Genomic DNA, 20,000 nt, shown 5'->3' with positions numbered 1-20,000 from the left:
TTTAATAAGGATTCGAAAGTTCGGTTCACTGATGGCGCAAATACCACACTTGTAATGACGTCTGTGTTTAATAGTATTGTTGTATAAAGGAATAGTTACTCTATTTACTTATGCAATTCGAACGAACGATGTCATTTAATGACATAATTATGTTCACTATTGAATTAGATTCGGTAGAAACCTCGTATACGTTGGTAGGTTACAGCCGTGACTTCGGTGGTGGTAGTGAAACACTTCATTTCACTGGCAAAACACTCCATTTGACGATGCTGAAGTTCACTCAGCTGTGAATGAGTAACTTTGCGACGGAATAGTCTTCCGATAAGGAGGAGTGCTAGCCTACTCGGTTAGCCAGCCGGGTGGCATCTTTCAAAAAATAAAAATGATGTCAAGAGCATTGGGACCAGAGATGTATAACAACATCTGATAATCTAGTCGGAACTATGATACCACGATACATGCTTCATCATGTCAGAGAATAGTTCAAGTCGAACTACGACAAATATTCTATATTGTTTAAATATTCTGTATGTCTTTACGTTCTGAGCTCTGTCTGTCTTTACGTTCTGAGTTCAAATTCCGCCGATGTCGACTTTGACTTTCACCCTTTCAGGGTCGATGAAATGAGAAACAGTTACGTACTGGGATCGATCTAATCGACCGGTCCCCTCCCGCAAAATCTTCGGGTCTTGTGCCTTGGGTAGAAAAGATTCTACTGGATGATTATCTGTTAGGGATTGTTTTGTAGATATTAAACATCCTATCTGGCAATGCTTGGCTTCAAGGAAGTTAAATTGCTTATCAGTGCTGACATTGAGCAATTTGTAGAAAGAAAAACATTAATTGCAGATTTAACAAACTTAACATATTTAAAATTCGATAGAGCATATATATTAAACTAAAAAATTATTTGAATTAGATTCGATAGAAGTATGGAGATTAATTGAAAACTAATCGCTATGGCATTGTATTTAAAAAAGATTGTGTTGTTCTCAACCAACCAACTGCAAGTGCAGCAAGAGGAGAGGAAGGAATTATCCTGAGATAGGAAATCTCAGAATAATGCTTTTGAAATCTGTAGAACCGTTCTAAATGTAATCCAGAATCCAAGTGATGGCGACAAACCGGGCAGTGGATTAATCTACCAAGTACAGAGAATGTGAGAGAAAATAATAATGAGAATATTAAAGACAAAGTTTAAAATGGGTTTCAGTCGTTCTTTCTTCGAGCAAATCTGATTTGCCGTTGAATACACTGCCCTTTCGAATTGGTGCCGGAAAAAGCCTGTGACAATGCAGCCTCTATACTCTGTTATCTCTAGCTTTTACTTAATTTAAAAGGAGCTTATGGCTTGTGATTTACAGAAAGCATGAACGTTGGTAAAAATATTATTGCAAGCACAGTAGAATTCTTAGGCAAGGGATTATGTGTAAAAATAATGACTCAATAAGTTAAGTATGATGGTTCTTCCGCCATATTCTAATAATGGTGAAATCTGACACAATGTATTCTGGTTAATTATTTGTTTTAGTTATGGTAAAGTTGATATTTGCTGTTAGCAGAGACTGTAAAGTGTCAGCGTGAGAAAACAAACTATGTGCACGCGTGTGTTTCGTTGTGTGTGTGTGTGTGTGCGAGTGTGTGTGTGTGTGTGTGTGTGTGTGTGTGTGTGTGTGGCATTACGTTATTTTCAAACGCAGAATAATGCAGAACAGCATGAATAGAATTATAATCCTCATAGTTCAGAAAAATGTGTCAGCAGCCAGCCATGAGACTCGAACTCTCTGTGTGTACCGTCAAGTGCCTTACCATTAAGCTAAATTGTCCACTGACAGATTTACATCTCTATAAACACATACACACACACACACACACACACACACACACACACACACACACACACACACACACACACACACACGCTCGTATGTATGGACACATGTCGGTGTTTACGTGTGTGCTTGTTTTTTACGGAAATAGAATTCGTTCATAATTTTTAAGTGTTTTTTTAAAAAGTTTTTGATATTTATGGCATCGAAAACAAACCTGTCTGGGGTTTTAGATATTTAATATAAATCAGAATGATAAGATGCAAATTCATAATCGTGTTGATAGTTCCAACTTTGCCATTTATAATCAGGGCGTTATTGTTCTGCGTAGTTTCTCATTCATAAATATATGGCTCGATGTCTGTCAGGCAATTGAAATAAACAGGCATGAGATGTTTGTAAAAATAGAACTTCGTCTCTGCACAACTAGGCTAAAGGTTATTATCTGAAAATGAAAATAACTAATTGAATTTATCAGGTAATATATAAGGTGAATATATTCATTATTGCTGAAATGGGATTCTGCAAGTGCTGATAATTGAGAAATTAGCACTTAGTTCGTCTGCATTCGCTGATGCTATACACATGTACATTTTCAGAATATAAGAGAAACCCTTGTGTAGAAACCCAAATAAGACGGAAGCATTCAATACTCACACGCACTGGATGTTTATAGCCGTAGTATTTCTTCATAAACACCTTTTATATTTTGTGAAGCGTGATCCTTCAAAATATTCATAAAGACACAAACACGAGACAAAATTAGTAACAGTTTCAAGTTACGCAACTCGTAATAATCGTGATGTTGATGACGTGACAATGATGGTGAAGACGATGACGGGGAAAAGGGTGTAGAAAAAGCTCTGCGTGAGTGTGTGTTTGTGTGTGTGCTTTTGTGTGTGTGTGTGTGTGTGTGTGTGTGCGTATGTGTGTGCGTGTGTGCGTATATGTATGTATGCATGAATATCATTGTTCAAGTTTATTTCAAGATTGCTTGCCAACAGAGCTAAAACCGGTTTCTAACCTCTATCCAAGGCCCCATTATTGGAATTTCAACATCAACAACAGGGTATGTATGTATGTATGTATGTATGTATGTATGTATGTATGCATGTATGTATGAAGGTATATGAATATATATATAGATGATAGATGAAGACAGAAAATTCAATTTTATTATACATTCTTACTGAAGCCACGGGTGATTTGGTTATAAATTCTATACAAAGTAAATGTTTGACACAGGTTCGACTCTGCTAAACCACTGGCTTTGAGATTATTGAAGAGTGTTAATAAATAATATACATAAATAATACCACAAACTACATTTTTGCTATGCTTGTTCAAATAGTTTCATCTTTAGTTAATACTTAACGAACCGTGATTATATTTTTGTTTTTAGAGATAAATATATAAAATGCACATCAAAGTGAAATAAATCTCAGTATTAGTACCAAAAGTCGGTAACTTCACAGGATAGTTACTGTACCGAACACAGTGTTTAGCAGCATTTTATCCGGCTTTATGTTCTGAGTTCAAATTTCGCCAAAGACGACTTTGCCTTTCATTATTTCGAGGTCGACAAAATAAGTCCCAGTTGAACATTGGAGTTCATGCAATTAACTTAGGACTTCCTCTCAAAATAGCTGGTGTTTGTGACAAAATTTGAAATAATGTTAGATATCAATATATCACAACTGTAAATATTAGTTAATGTTATAACGTATACGTATATTTACGTAGGTATACATGAACGTAAGTATACACACACACAAACACGCGCGCACACATATACGTACACACACACACGCACGCGCACACACACACACACACACACACACACACACACACACACACACACACACACACACACACACATATATATATATATATATATATATATATATATATATATATAGATAGATAGATACACAAGCATGCACACATGCACACAGACATGGCTTCTATTCACAAACAACAAAATGAAAATACAAAAAATGTAGCACGTTATTTTTTGAAACAAAATTGCAAGGTATGTGTAGCAGACATTTTGAAATAAAAATGGTAATATTTTATTTATTTTATTTATTTATTCATATTTTTCATATTTATGAGAACACGAAATCAAACAAGAAACACAGATAGTATGTAACGGAACAAGAGAGGGGGAAAGCAGAGAGAGAGAATGGAACACTTAAAGAGAGTAAGAGGCATACATGCAGAGAAAGCTTAAAGATAGAAGCCAAGTGAAAGGGCTGATGCAGATAATGAGAGTAAGTAACTTAGATATACAGAGAGCAATAGTGATGAAGTGGAGAGTTATTAACATTTTTTCGTCTGTCTCTCCTATCGGCAACTACAAGAGTTCAGATGACAATTGTTATATGATAGCAAGGAGGAGTTATATATATATATATATATATATATATATATATATATCGTTTTAGGGAAAATAACCAATTTTCAAGAACTCATCGATGAAAATCCACTATCACATATAGAAAAATTAATAATTAAAAGCACAATAAATGAGTATAATATAAAGTAAAGTAAATATCATAAGATAAATATAATAAAAAGATTACACCTGTTTCATAACCAATTTTCAAATAGAAAAGAAATTTAAATCGATTAAAATCAATTGAAATTATCGAAAATAAATATAGCTACTCGTCAGATCGTAAGTAGAACAATAATTAGATATATATCTCAACCAACAATAAGTACCAAATGAATTAATATGAAATACTTATTATATAAAGATAGAAAAATTATTTAAAAAATATCATAATATCAAAATAATAACCATTCAATAATCATCCCTTCATCCATAATAATAACATGTATATTATATACAAAAAAAAACATCTTACCTAAATCATCATTGTTTTAAATTATCATTGTTTTAAATACAAGTTGATATTTAATCATAATTAAATAAACGTCTTTAGCTTTAAATAGTATAGCTTTAACTATTACACCGGTTAAATATGTACTAATTTTATCTTCATTATTATTTTAAACTTAAACTTCGTTCAACTTGTATTTAAAACAATGATAATTTAAAACAATGATAATTTAGGTAAGATGTTTTTTTTGTATATAATATACATGTTATTATTATGGATGAAGGGATGATTATTGAATGGTTATTATTTTGATATTATGATATTTTTAAAATAATTTTTCTATCTTTATATAATAAGTATTTCATATTAATTCATTTGGTACTTATTGTTGGTTGAGATATATATCTAATTATTGTTCTACTTACGATCTGACGAGTAGCTATATTTTTGAATAGAACTTATTTTCGATAATTTCAATTGATTTTAATCGATTTAAATTTCTTTTCTATTTGAAAATTGGTTATGAAACACGTGTAATCTTTTTATTATATTTATCTTATGATATTTACTTTACTTTATATTATACTCATTTATTGTGCTTTTAATTATAAATTTTTCTATATGTGATAGTGGATTTTCATCGATGAGTTTTTGAAAATTGGTTATTTTCCCTAAAACTATATATATTTCATATATACTTTATCTATAAGGCTCAATTTAATTTTATTTTTTTATAAATTGATTTTAATTGAGTTTTTTACCTGTAATTTTGGATTTTGTCCCTAATAATATTATATATATATATATATATATATATATATATATATATATATATATATATATATATATATATATGTGTGTGTGTGTGTGTGTGTGTGTGTGTGTGTGTGTGTGTTACAGATATTTTAAAACTTTATATAACTGACAGAAATGTAGAATCCTGGTAAATGTTGTTAATGACCAGGAGAGAGTGAATATCTTTTGCACGATAACTGAATTGCCGATGCTAAAAGTATGGACCGTCAACAGTTGTTGATCATATACTGGCATACGGAGGCGAAATTAATGATCACATCCGAAGTGACAGTTTTTTACATCTAACTTCTTGAGTAAGTTTCGTGGTAGCCGAGTTATCTTGTATGTATTTCGCCTCCTAAAAACCCACGACTTTCAAATCTTGCCTGCATTCATGCTAATTTATAAATGAAGAATTTGTAAAAAATTAAGTTGTGCTCTGTTATGTAATTTTTATCGATATATGATTACAGATACAGAAAATGTTACAATGATGTCACATAGTACACAATTAGTTTAAATTTACCTTTACAGGATTATGTATGTAAACATCATGTATGTATACACACATACACAAACGCAAATACACACATGCACATATATATGTTAATATATCATGATTGCTCGTTAAATCCAAGCGTTTTTATTGTCTCTGCTTATTTTCTCTTTTTCCTTTCTCTTGAAAAGCGTAAGCTCGAAGCGAAAAAGACTTTCTCACTTTACCGAGCGTCAAATTAATACACCTGCTTGTTGTTCCTACACCTGTTATCGTCTTTTGTTTTTCTTTAAATTTCAACTATATATATATATATATATATATGTGTGTGTGTGTGTGTGTGTGTGTGTGTGTGTGTGTGTGTTCTTTAATTCTTTTACTTGTTTCAGCCATGCGGCTGAAGTCATGCTGGAGCACTACCATGGTCTTTCTGACTTACTCACTCTGGGTGTTTCACACACCACTCCTGCATATGCTTTTTTCCCAGCTGTTGGTACATTTGGTGAATTTGGTTCCGCTGCCCTCGTCTATACCTCATGTCTGACTGTTTGTCCATCCGGTATGGTGGAGAGGAGTATGTCCAGTTCCATTTTGAAGACATCCACCTCCACCCTATGCAAATTTCTCAATTTCTGCGGCAAGGCATTGAAGAGCTATGAGCCTTTGAACGCTAGACTACTGCAATACCTGGTCCTGAATTTAAATGGAGTGGACGGTACCTTTGGTAAAATACCATGGCGGCCAGTTCTGGCGTTTGTATAGTACTCAATGTCAAAGTTAGGTACTAGCCCTTCCAGGATTTTCATATGTATATTATTGCACATGTGTCATGCCTTCACTCCAGGGAGTAGAGCTGCAGTTTTCACAGCCTATCTCTATAGCTCATCCACTGCACTATTTCAATCTTTTTAGCGTAGTAGCGTTGGACTGCTTCAAGCTCCGCTGTTAGTTTGGCACTATGTGGTGACCATAACTTACGGCTGAGAACAAAATTCGCCACAGGGTCAACATAATTTCTTGACCTTTTGTCTTGAATGACATCAATATCCATCCTGCCAGTTGTCTGCACTTTGCTGCCGTCTTGCATATAAAATGATGCGTCATTGCACATACTGATCCCCAAGTCTTTCACTGCCTGTGACTCTGGGATTGTAGTGCCTTCGGATCCTGTAAATGTAGATTGTATTGTATTTGCAAAGTAACTTTCAGAAATTGATTGTCTCCCTTACATCCATCTGTCATTAAAAAAAATATTGCTTTTTATATTAGATTCACATCTTTGAAAGTTTTTTATTTTTTTATATTTATCATCGGCTTGGCTCTCTACTGCGTCTGTCAAATGATTAACCAAAATCGGCTTTCATTGTTTATAATCTGCACCTGTTTTTTTTTCTTTTTTTTTCTTACGAAATAAGCTACACAAAACGTGTTTTTGAATTACGCGTATATACTTTATATACATACATAAGTTGGAAATTTTTTTTTTAACATTTCACTTAACATATACGCTTTATGCTGGCATGGGCTGGGGAATTATTAATGTAGAAAGTTGATATCTTTTTTACTAGCAGTTGAGACCTGTGTAATCTAGACGGCGTTTTGAAATTTCATTATTCACTTTAACCCGAGCAATGCCGGGTATTTCTGCTAGTATATATATATATATATATATATATATATATATATATATATATATATATATATATAGAGAGAGAGAGAGAGAGAGAGAGAGAGCAATGTATCTAGTCATTCCTAAAATGTTCTGGCAGATTCCAGCATGAATAACTGATCACTGATATTTTTCGTCATACTAACATAGTTGCTATGTTAGGAGATGACGCTCCAGCCTTATTCACAGTGCAAAATTGTGCAGCTGAATTTAGGAGAAGGGAGAGTCCGGAAGGTAATTCAATGTCTGGATCTTCTACAACTGCCACCACTGAGGAAAACATTGCTCGTGTTCACCAAATGGTGATGGATGACAGACGATTGACTATAAATGATATAGCCAATGTTATTAGCATAACCCACAAGAGATTTAAGAATATGCTACACAATGAACTTGGCATGATGAATTTTTCTGCTTAGTGGATATTACGTCATCTGACATCTGATCAAATGCGCACAAGGCTATAAAGCAATAAATAATTTTACAAAGGAATTTTGTAATATTTTGATTCATACATCTGAGTATTTATACAGAGGAACAAAACTAAAACGATTTTGACGAAGCTATTTCGGTACAAAGCATTTATATGACCATCGTTAATATAAAAACTTAGCTGTAAACACAGATAAAGACATAAGTTTGTTGAAAATCTAGATTAAATTCCGAAGAAAAATCTGCCAGCTTCAAATTTTTTGATCTAATATGGGAACAGAAAACACTGTAGTCACCAATACTTTACAAGTAGCAGATCTAATCTACATAAATACATTAAACTGGAGCTTCACCAGCTATCGGTTTAGGCAGGTTACATGGCGTCACATTTTTGGTTTAAATCATGCTATCTTAATTATAGCTCTTTCGTTTGTTGCACTTTGCCAAGTGAATTATTTACTAAAACAATCTTGTTGCTGTTAATATTGGTATTCGTACAATAGTGATATCAGGTAGAGACAAAAATTCCAGTTTCCATTTCTAGAACCTTGTAGTTTGACAAAATCTAGGTGGTACCTTGCTCACTAGGAGATGGAGAGAGAATTGTTAGCAACACAAGTTCTCTCTGTGCGTATGTGCGGCTGTATCTGTTGCATGGATACGTGAGTATGCATAAATACTGTGCCTGTGTGTGTTAGCTAGCGGCATTAACACGTTGTTGGGAATATATGTGTGTGCTTGGATGTGTGTATCTGGTGCATGTGTACGTATGGGTGTGTATCAGTTGTGTGCGTGTACATATCAGTATACCTTAGTATCTGCTGTGTTATGTACATGCGTGTGCATATATGCGTATACGTGTGCGTGTGTGTGTATGCGCGTACCTGTATGCGAGTATAAGTATACGTCGGCTCCTGCTGCGGGTATGTATGTGTGCGACATGTTAGGCACGCATGTATGAGTGGGTGTACGTATGAATACGTCTGGTTCGCGTGTACATGCGTGTCTCTGTATTGGTGTATGTACGTATGTACATTCGCATCCTTAATTCAAACAATATGCCTAAATATTATTCAGATTTTCTAAATTTTTCAACACGTAAAATGCTTCCAATGAACTGAATTCTTAGATGGGTTGATAGCAATTACTTTTGAATTCGTCATAGTGAAAGTTGATTACATTTAGTCTCATACATGGCAAAATATATTTATCTAACACAAGAAAATATTTAGGAAGTAAAAGACATTGGCGTGATTCTTAATAAAGACTCTCCATCGCTTAAATAAAGTACAGCTATAATAGAATTAACATCATTCTTGAAGTATTAAGAACTGTTTCACTCATCAGCTCAAGTACATTTCTGACTTTGATATACTATGTTGAGGTCATACCTCGAATATGGTAACTTCATTTGGTGAACGCACTGCTTCAGATATCAGATTTGTGTCTAGAAAATTCTAGAAATGTACAAGGAAAGCCATTAAATTGATAGCAGCTTGGAGAAGAGATCTATTATATATGGCTAGACTTATAAGTCTCAATTTGCCATCAATAGATCGCAGAAAGAGAGGGTGATATATTATAAGCCTAAAGATAACAGAAAACATCGACTTCAACAGCGACAACATTGCGAAATTCCATCAATCATCAAGATGGAATCCATATAAATTATTCAACAAGCTTACAAGAAAGCAAGTATTCTCCAGCCTGATGCAAACAAGATGAAATCGATTTCCAAAGATCTTCAAGTAGAAGACAATCAGCCAATTTCAGAATAGAATTCATGAATATTGCAAAAAATTAAAATTCTAAACGATTTTTAATATGTAGCAAAGGGGGTATTAAGAAGAATAAGAATTAATGGTGTTAGCCTTATTTGCTTATAAATCGGTAAAGAACTGTAAACTAAATTCAAATACAAACTCACATAAATCATTTTTCCAGAGCTGCCATTCTCCTTCAGAATCGATATTCAGTTGCTATGATACATACATATATATATATATATTATGTATGTATGTATATTTAAATATATATATATTCATAACACGTAGTTCAGTCGTGTAAGGAGCCTTTAATAAGTACATCATTTAAAGGTGTTCTCCGAAGAAAAATAGCTGGAATCAAATATTGACTTTTGAATCGGCCAATACATATAGTATTATGCAGATTTTTGCTGTACTCCATAAATTATAATAGGACGGTCGGTTGAAAAGTCCATAGGCTGACCAAAGTAATATCATGGAGTGTGACGAAATCAGCAGCATATATGAGGTCATTGTCAAAGTGATACTGGTTCCCAGCCAATAGCTTTTACATGTTGGGGAACAAATAATAGTCAGATGAGACCATTCAAGAGGGGAGGGGGTGATCAACCAATTCAAAGCCACATTCACACACAACAGACACTGAAACCAAGGACTCGTATTCTGATGAAACAAGAGCCCCTTTGTCGGTTTTGCCGATCATTTGGTCTTTATAGCTTTTCGTAACTGCCTCAGAAAATTGGCATAGTACTCTCCATTGATGGTGTTGCCTTTCTGAAGATAGTCCATAAACACAAGGCCTTTTGCATTCTCAAAACCTGAAGCCTTCACTTTCCCTACAGATGAAACGATCTTGACCTTCTTTTCAGCAAGTGAGGAGGGGTGTCTCTACTCCATAGATTATCTCTTTATCTCTTGCTCAAAGAGACGAAGACAACACTCATCTTTGGTGAGAAAAATGATTAAGGAAACCAGCTGGATCTGTCTCGAACAATGTCAGATTTTCCATTAATGTGGTAAAACTGGTGAGCTTTCGGACGTGTGTCAGAAGAAGCAGTACCCACCGAGCAGAAACCCTCGTCGTACCAAGTTCATTGTGTAGAATATTCTCAAATATATTACTGGATATATACTCATAGCTGTCATCTCAATGTATAGACATTACATTTGTTATTACCTAAACAGAGTAAATATTTTTAGTTCCGTTTTATTAAAACCCATTATATAAGATAGTATCATAAACAAACTTATACTATATCTAAAGATGAACTCCTGTTAATAGGACCACAGAAGATCCAATCCTTTCTGTAAATTACAAGGAAATCAAACGATTTTCTCTCAAGTTGTACTCAACATTTACTTTTCAGTTATGGGTGAAATACTTCTCAAAACTGCACCTAGAGCTCTGAATTTTGCATCGATGCCACTCCAAACCCATATCTCCAATACAGATCTAGTGGTGTGTTCAGTTATCTCGGGTTCTTTATAATCCTAAATTTTATTTCAAAGTTGATCTACATTTTCATATAAATAATTGAGATGATGATTATAGATTATTTATGTCGAATTTATAAATTTCGATTTAGACATCAAATTTTCGTTAAAAAAATTTTGAGTGAAATTTCGTCGTATGGTATTCAACAGGTACATTGGGAAATTAAAAAAGAAACAAAAGCAACTTAGTCAAAATATTTAAAGAACATCAAAATACCTTACGTTAATACATTTTTCCTTCTCTCCTAAGGTTCAAAATGTATAAATGATATTACACGATCAAAGAAACAGACGATGTATAACATTTTCACAGCAAATATATCTTGTGCTTAATAAATGAAATGAATATTTTGTCTTTATAGTTGGAGCTTGCTTAAACAGCAGATGACTCGTTTTAACTCTCATTCTTAGCATCACAAAGAAGAGATTAGTAGTCCCATATTGAATCGGACCAGGCGCAATTCCAAATAACAAGGTGAGCTATGCACTCAATTATTTCCTTGCGCACAAACATTTAACTTCTACATTTTAAAGGTGATTCTAACAATTGTTTCAATAAATTAGTTTCAATTCCAGTTGAAATCATGTATTCTCATTTATGTTGCTACTTATCTTCGAGATGTAATGAAGATCAGAACTTATACACATTCTTATATTAATACACGGATAGGTATTTTGCAACCATTATCACATAAATTATAACTGTTATCAGTTGTTATAAATTGTTATGATCATAAATTCACTTTTTATTTTGTACCTTGTATATGTTTCAGTCATTAAAATGTGGCTATTAAATATTTTGACTAAGTTCCAATGACTTTAATCAAATAAAACTGCAATCTCTGGTTTATAGAAGTCAACAAACAATTATTTGTTGATGCGTGTTGAAATCTGTCAAACATAATAATCCCTTTTACCATAGGCAAAAGGCATGAAATTATGGGGTGGGGAGGGCTACCAAAGGACATCATACTCAATGCTCTACGGGTACTTCGACGCCGAGAGAATGAAAGGTAAAGTCCACCTCAGCAGAATTTGAACTCAGAGAGTAAAGACGGCGAAATATAGCTAAGAATTTTAACCGGTGTGCTAAGGATTCTGCCAACTCGCTACATTGTCAACCATAGTGATACGTTCTTTAACACATTCTCCCATTTCATCGTGTATCTCATAATCATTATCGGTTGGAACGCTTCAGCACACATTAATTAATTATTTGCTGATTAATTATTTGCTGATTTCTATATTCAAGATCCTGTATTAATGTTACGTCATCGGTCCGGGTTAGCTTTGACTGAAGAGACATACAATAAGTTTGAAACTTCCGGTGTCTCAAAATCTCATTACAGAGGTGAATTGTGTGTTCGTAACACATTGAGTACTATTGAAGTTGTTTAAATGGTTTCTACCTTGTGTTAAATTTGTTCTTGATCACCAGTCTCGAATCAAAATAAATTACTGATTAATTTCATTTTAGAATTTGGAAAAATTCGAACACTATTTAGAATCATGTACATTAATAGTTGTTCAGAATCCCACACTTTTCCTGACATGATGTCATTCCTACGACATGAATCATTCCACATCTGTAAATCACGCTAGAAGATAAACATTCATCATTACATATTTAAAGCCTAATCGATAAAAAAATGCTTCTCTTCATAGAGTAATCTAAAAAATCGAATATCCCTTTTAATATTCATGAGTTATTCATTTTGTAATTCAATCAAACATTAATAACTAAATGCTCCTTCAGTTGTGTGTAAATTTGTTTGGAACGTTAGTTAAACATAACTGATCAGCTTTTATTTATTTTATTGGTTTCCGTCATTGGTTAGCAGTCAGTACCTATTTAAAATAGCTACTTATTATTATATACAATTTTGTCGAATCACTCATTTATATTATTCACATAAACAAACGCAACACAAAGCCCCAGATAACACCATCGTTAGGTATAAACAGAAACAGGGACAATATAAAAAAAATCATAAATCGTTAATTGATTGGTATTTTACACTGTAAGAAATTGTCAATTATTATTGAGTAAATACACGCTGTTTAGTATGCCCTTACAACGCTTTCTACATCTATAATGCCTCAGTGAAATTGATCTTGAGTTGTTTTTACCTTGTTTCGAAATCGTAGCTTCACTGCCCGTATCTAATCAGAATAAATCATTCATAGCTGTTGCTACTGTGTTCACGTTTGTAACTCTGCATCTAGTGCAACTTATCCGAGTGCTAATAGTAGATAACTTAATGGAAAACTTCGATTAAGAGATGAGAATTAATATTGCCTGTTTTTACACGGTAGAGAAAACATACAGAACAAAGCATTCCATTATCTATGAAGCCGATTAGTGATGTTTTCTATATATTTGCCACTATTGAAAATCCTCCAGTGTGCACGAGTTTTTGTGTAGCACAAATCAGGTGTAGGCAGAATTATTCCAATCCAACTGCGTTACACCATTGCATTCTTTTTCATTTCAAACAACTGATTCGTAAGCTTCTAATAGAGATTTACTAAAATATAGAAAGTATTTTTTAAAACGTGTTTGTTCTTCCATCTGTCACTTTTCCGGAAACTGGTTCATTGAATTCACTTGAGGGATAGTCCTAACACAATGGACTGTTAGTTTATCCAGCGTTTGCCTTGTCATCCTTTGATTTGCACACAAGGTATCAGTAAAGCCATGTCAGTTAATAGAGTTAAATTGCTATTTTCTTATGCCGAAACATAATAGTAAATATTGGGAAAGAGAAATGTCAGTCATCCGTTTAAAACGCGTGGCACTGGTTTCAATAAAAATCAACTATTTAGTACCTTTATTTCATACTAACACAGTTTTATATGCATCACCATATTGCAGCACGACCACCCAACAACAAAAATATGTATCTTTCCTCTTCAACATTACTTTGTGGCTCACTAAACAACACTTTATCAATGCAATCAATAAAGTCACTTTCTACTCTGGATTTTTGTACAAATGAATTTCTATATTACATTAACATGGCCAACACGCTAAACATTTAACTGAGAGATCATTGTGTCCAGTTTCTGTATAGTAAGCATAAAACTAGATTCAATATTAAATTTGAAGCAGTTTTTAGGTGTGTATTGATTATACGAAATAGAAGAGTGACCGAGAAATATGAAAACGTTTTAATACTGAGTATAAAAACGTGATCATAAAGTGCACTCTTAAACATTTCCTTACAGCTAACTTAAAAGACAACTGAATATGTAGAAAAAAGTAAAATAAAACTTATGGTATCATGGATTAAGGCATAATTGTTTTCACTACTTTTATTTTAGTTACTCATACACATGAAATAAATATATTTGATAAGCCAGTGTCTTTTACTTTTCACGTTATTTTTACAAAATCGAAAACTACTATTATTGATCTTTCAAAAGGCTTTATAGTGTGAGGATTTTATTTGTTTGAAAAGCATTAAATATGAAAAGAAACGAATGCTATGTCTTAAATGCCGGAAATATAACAGCATTGTTAATTCCAGAGCGTTACTTAGAAGCGTCTGTTCTAGGGTTGTGTTGCAAAATGTGAGAGCTGAAAGCATAGTGGGTGCATTTATTATATTTCTTGCTGGCGGTGGTGTAGTGAATACTACATGTAAGAGATTATAATTTGCTTGTTAATAGAGAAAGAAGAGGAACATATAGTTGCAAATTTTGGAGAATCTCAAATAGGAGGGGAGATAACTCCACGAACTATTGACTTAATTTCACTAGTTTTTTTTATGTCTGGGAAATAAAATCTGATCTTTGTAAGAAGGCAAGATGAGATATACTGGAAAATATTGCTTATGTTACACATCATCAGTAAAACACGAACCTTTCAAGCTTGCATTCATTAGTGCTTACAATGTCACAGACTGAACACAAGTCTTAAAACATGTTAGCCTCTATAATTTGCATAACTGCGAAAAGCAAATTAAGGGAGATATCAGAAATGGATAGACGACATGAGAAATTCATTTAGATCGTGATATACTGAATAACGCATCCAAAATAATTTCAATTAATTGAAATTACCCATTACTTGCAACTAGATAACAAATTTCATCTCTGTTTCCAGAAATTATTTCAGCTTTTCATTAAAATTCCACACTGGCGTTTTGATTTCTTTCGTGTAGAGGCAAGTTGTAATTTAATTTCAAAAATTTTCCGTAAGTCATGCACTGCTTCAATACCTACACGAAATATCTACATTCATGCTATTCAACCATTCTAACTATTTTCCTTGAATAAATGTTTCTTAAAAGTTTTGAGTGTACGTATGGAGGTACTGTTTTATTATTTTTTATCGGTAATACGATACACAATTGACATAAGTTCCGATGATTGCATACATTGCATATATCAGACGTATTTTAAACAGAAGAACATTTATTATGTGAAGTAAATTATAATCCTTTCTGGATTGTTCGATTAAAATCATAGTGATGGAAGTCCTCATGAAAATAAAAAATTTCAAATAGTCTGTGCCATAAAAAGGGGGTAGATTTACAGAAAAGAAAATGCAAACACAAACTTATATACAGACACCGACCGACACCAGTGTACACACATATTCACAGAGTTGTGTGTGTGTGAGGGCAGCCTGTGTCTGTATTTCATTTTTCTCTTCAGTTTATCGTCCGTTTAAATTCTAGATTTTCTTAAATTTCACATTTCAAGTGACGCTCCAACACTGATTCAAGAAAGAATCGTAGTTCACGCTAAAAAAAAAAAGACTTTCTCTCGGTTGGTTGTCAAGTTGATAAGTGACACACTTTAAATTCTCAACCCTTGGGTCACGTGTCAAACTATCTGCTATTCATTATAGTTGTATGTAATGAGCTTCGATAACCACTATTCCACCCCCAAATATTACCTTAAAAGCTTTCAAAGATTCTTATGGCATCAACAATATATATATATATATATATATATATATATATATATATATATACACACACACACACACGTGCAAGCACACACTGACGTATGTATGTATGCATGTATGTATGTATGTCCGTAATTGTCACCTGCAGCGAATGAAAAGGATTTCGAAGTAATTTATTTACAAAGCTCTTGACACAAATTAATGTCCTACATGTTTTGTAGTTAAAAGGACTTCAGGCACAAATTCCCGTATCATTGTTTATTTCCCAATGAAATATTCTCCATCTATTGATAGCTTCAAGGGAAAGACTTTTATAACTCTCAAATAAATTTGGTTTTACACCAGATAGAGGATAATACGTAACTAATCGAATAAAAAAGAGTGTCAATGAAAATCATTCAGAGAAATTATAGCTTTCTCTTTGATGGCTACATAGCAATATTTGTTATAAACTACTCAACATATAAGAGAGCAAAAAATTGATTCGCTGAAAACAAATATGAATATCATTGAACATTTTGTTGGAGTAAATATGTTGTATTTCCGTTCTATGTATTAATAGCTTCATATCATGGACCAGTTTATATTATAGTCGATATTTCACAGTTGTTGTTTCGCTTTTTAGTGCTTTTGTTCATTTATTTGCTGGTCACATTCTAAATACTTCTGATTGCTGCTACAGTGTATTGTAAATGTCTATTGCTTGCTACGACAAGAAAAAAAAAAATGAATATCGATTCGAAACATATTTTCGCATACATTTTGCATTGAAAGAATGTCACTCAAATTTGACGAGACTGATTACAGATAGATTATTTTGGAGTTTTATCTAAGGAAATGATAGATCTGTTAATCTGAAGCTGTTCGATTCTTGCTTATTGATTAAAATTCATTCTGAAATCTCGTTTTATTTTGATGGATGATTCTATATATAAAATGATTTCTGAAATGATACTTTATCGAAGGTTAATTAATTCAAATGCTTCCACTCTTTTAGCTTGACTTTTACTGGTTTAACTCATCGGAATGCGATCATGCTTGAGCAAAACTTCAAGATTTTAGTCATTCATATCATCAACCAACTAACTTATTTTAGATATAATTCTATTTGACAAACGGTCAACAACATTGATTACGTTTTGCCCAGTGTAAACGTAAACATAGTCACACATGCGTTACCCCATTTATGTTTATGTGAGTGCGTGCGTGCGCGCGCATGTGTGTATGTATTTGTGTGTGTGTGAAAATATATGTACGTATAGTTCTCATTTGATTGTCCGTCCGCGTATTTTCTTATTCGTTATTCTCGTACTTGCTATGCCAGTCATTTACATATAGAGCATAACGTAACACTTAATCAATGCCTCTATTTATTGTCATTGTCATTATTGGACAATGAGGCAACGACAATTAGATGTTTTAACTTAATTTTGTTTAGTGCTGGGATTAATATATCTTTCCTAATCGAGAGTGCTTATTGATGCATATAAACAGATTAGCTGCCATATACCTAGAATAATAGTGATCACGTTAAATGAATAAAGACTATTGAATCAACGCTACAATAGGCTATTACAGGTGCCCAATCTCCTCAAAATTTGTGAAGATAATTGGGATTCAACTTATATCAGCTAAAGAAAAAGCAAAATGCTAAGTTATAGGCTAACCATTATCTTCAGGCGTAGGAAACAGATAGGCAGTATACTTTGGAGAAATGTTTTAGAAGCGAAAACACATGTCAACACATGTGATTGATACATATACACAAATTCACCCGAGCCTGAAAGTATCACCTCCAAATTCCATCCACATGGGAAACCAAGGAATCAATACTAAATTCTGAAACTTTTACAATATTTCAAATTCAATAATCCAATGCTGAACATAACTTTACGCTTTTCCGAATGGTTATTATATGATTATCAGTACCGGAAAACACTTTTACCATATAAAATATTAGGAGTCTCTTGTTTTCGTAAAATTTATAGACGAATCAGTAATTGTTTCTGGAATGTATTACGTGCGAATGTAATCCTCCCATTTATGACAGCAGGATTACAATGTAGTTCTCATGTAAAGAGGAACAATGATTTGAGCAGCTTCAAACTTATGAGATAGCAGTAATAGCTAATGAATCAAGCATCACCGTACTTAACATTTTCAGAATTTTACATTTACAGAAGTTTACCAATAAATACAAGGAAACCCAAAAATTAACACCGAGAAATATGAAATTTTATTGTAAACGATAACAGCTCTTGGAAAATGCTTCGCTTTGAAACCTCCTCCCGTTGTCCTTAAGTACCACACACACACACACAAACATATATATATAATTATAACTCTCTCTCTCTCTCTCTCTCTCTCTCTCTCTCTCTCTCTCTCTCTCTCTCTCTCTCTCTCTCTCTTTATCTCGTTGTGTATTGTAATCCATCCATTAAAGTTTATAAAGTAAATCATTAGGATTGGTAATCTCGAAATCAAATTACTGTTTACCTTTAAAATATCACTCTGCATTGTTTGTTTGTGTGTGTGTGTGTGTGTGTGTGTGTGTGTGTGTGTGTGTATGTGTGTGTGTCACACAGTGTGTGTGTAGAAGACTGGCTTAGTGGTAAGAGTAATCGACTTACGGTCATTAGTTTGATTCTTGGTGGCACATTGTTTTCTTGAGCAAAACACTTTGTTTAGCCTTGGTCCAGTCCACTCAGCTGGCAAACATGAGTTGTATATAATTCGAAGGTCCAACCTTGCCACATTCTGTGTCACGCTGAATTTCCCTGAGAACTACGTTAAACGTACGCGTGTCTTTGGAGTGCTGAGCCACTAGGACGTTAATTTCACGAACTGGCTGTTCCGCTGATCACATTAATTGGAACCGACGGATCTGTATGTGTGTGTGTGTGTGTGTGTGAGAGAGAGTGTGTGTGTGTGCGTGTGTGTGAGGGTGTGTGTGTATGCGCGCGTGTGTGTGCGTGCGTGCGCGTGTGTGCGCGTGTGTGCGTGTGAGTGTGCGTATGAGTGTATGTATACATTTATATATTAGCTATTATCGTCGGAAGCAGCCTTTCTAACGAATATTTACGAGGATTGTATGTGTGTTTGTGTGCGTTTGTGCTTCCTTTGTGTGTACATTTACCGATGTGTACAAATAGATCATGTGTATAGAAGCCAATGCAGGACTATGCATTTTAGCAAAGCAGTAAGGTATTTCTCTTCCAATATGATATGTGTCAAACTTTAAATGAAAAGAAAATGTAAAGAAACACGTTGAAGCGCATTGTGCTCTAATAAGTTTAGATTATAAAATCATTCACTATCAAAATTTAGTTTATTTAATCTATTCATTTAAAATAAGGTTCTAACACGAATGTGACAAACTCAGCAATATATCTGAATGCAACCTGTCTAAACAATTTCAGTTATTTGACTAATATAACCAAAGAGGTAGAGATGCGTGAATTCATCGTCTTTTGGAGTTTTATAGATGGACAGGCGCACGAAAATTTAAACTAATAAATATGTGAGAAATTTTGTCTTTTGATTAGACACGACAGCACCTGTAGGAAAGGATAAACACCTTGAACAATAGCAACATTTCACTCTAAATTGTAGAAAGGCTGAAGAAGAAATTCGTGATTGCAAACTGTTACACCTTTAAATAGGTTTTAATTATTTCATTATTAATCTGTTATATGTTTGATATTAAATCATTGTAGTTATTGTAAATAAATCACTCTGCGATGCGAGTAACA

At 33.5% G+C, this 20,000-nt stretch overlaps 1 long non-coding RNA gene across 3 annotated transcripts in view; it reads left to right on the top strand.

Moving 5' to 3' along the window:
* Nucleotides 1-2,729: 2,729 nt before the first annotated feature.
* Nucleotides 2,730-20,000, top strand: part of LOC149136000 (uncharacterized) — an 87,224-nt gene continuing 69,953 nt past the window's right edge. For all 3 annotated transcript variants that reach the window (XR_016241449.1, XR_016241451.1, XR_016241450.1), the window contains exons 1-2: nucleotides 2,730-2,898; nucleotides 11,693-11,805. This is a non-coding gene — a long non-coding RNA (uncharacterized LOC149136000). The remainder of the gene's footprint in view (nucleotides 2,899-11,692; nucleotides 11,806-20,000) is intronic.

This window comes from Octopus bimaculoides, chromosome 4, assembly GCF_046866305.1.
Source record: "Octopus bimaculoides isolate indiv1 chromosome 4, ASM4686630v1, whole genome shotgun sequence".
NCBI lineage: Eukaryota > Metazoa > Mollusca > Cephalopoda > Octopoda > Octopodidae > Octopus > Octopus bimaculoides.
Note: the sequence above shows the minus strand (reverse complement) of the source record. Positions and strands in the feature narration are given on the sequence as shown.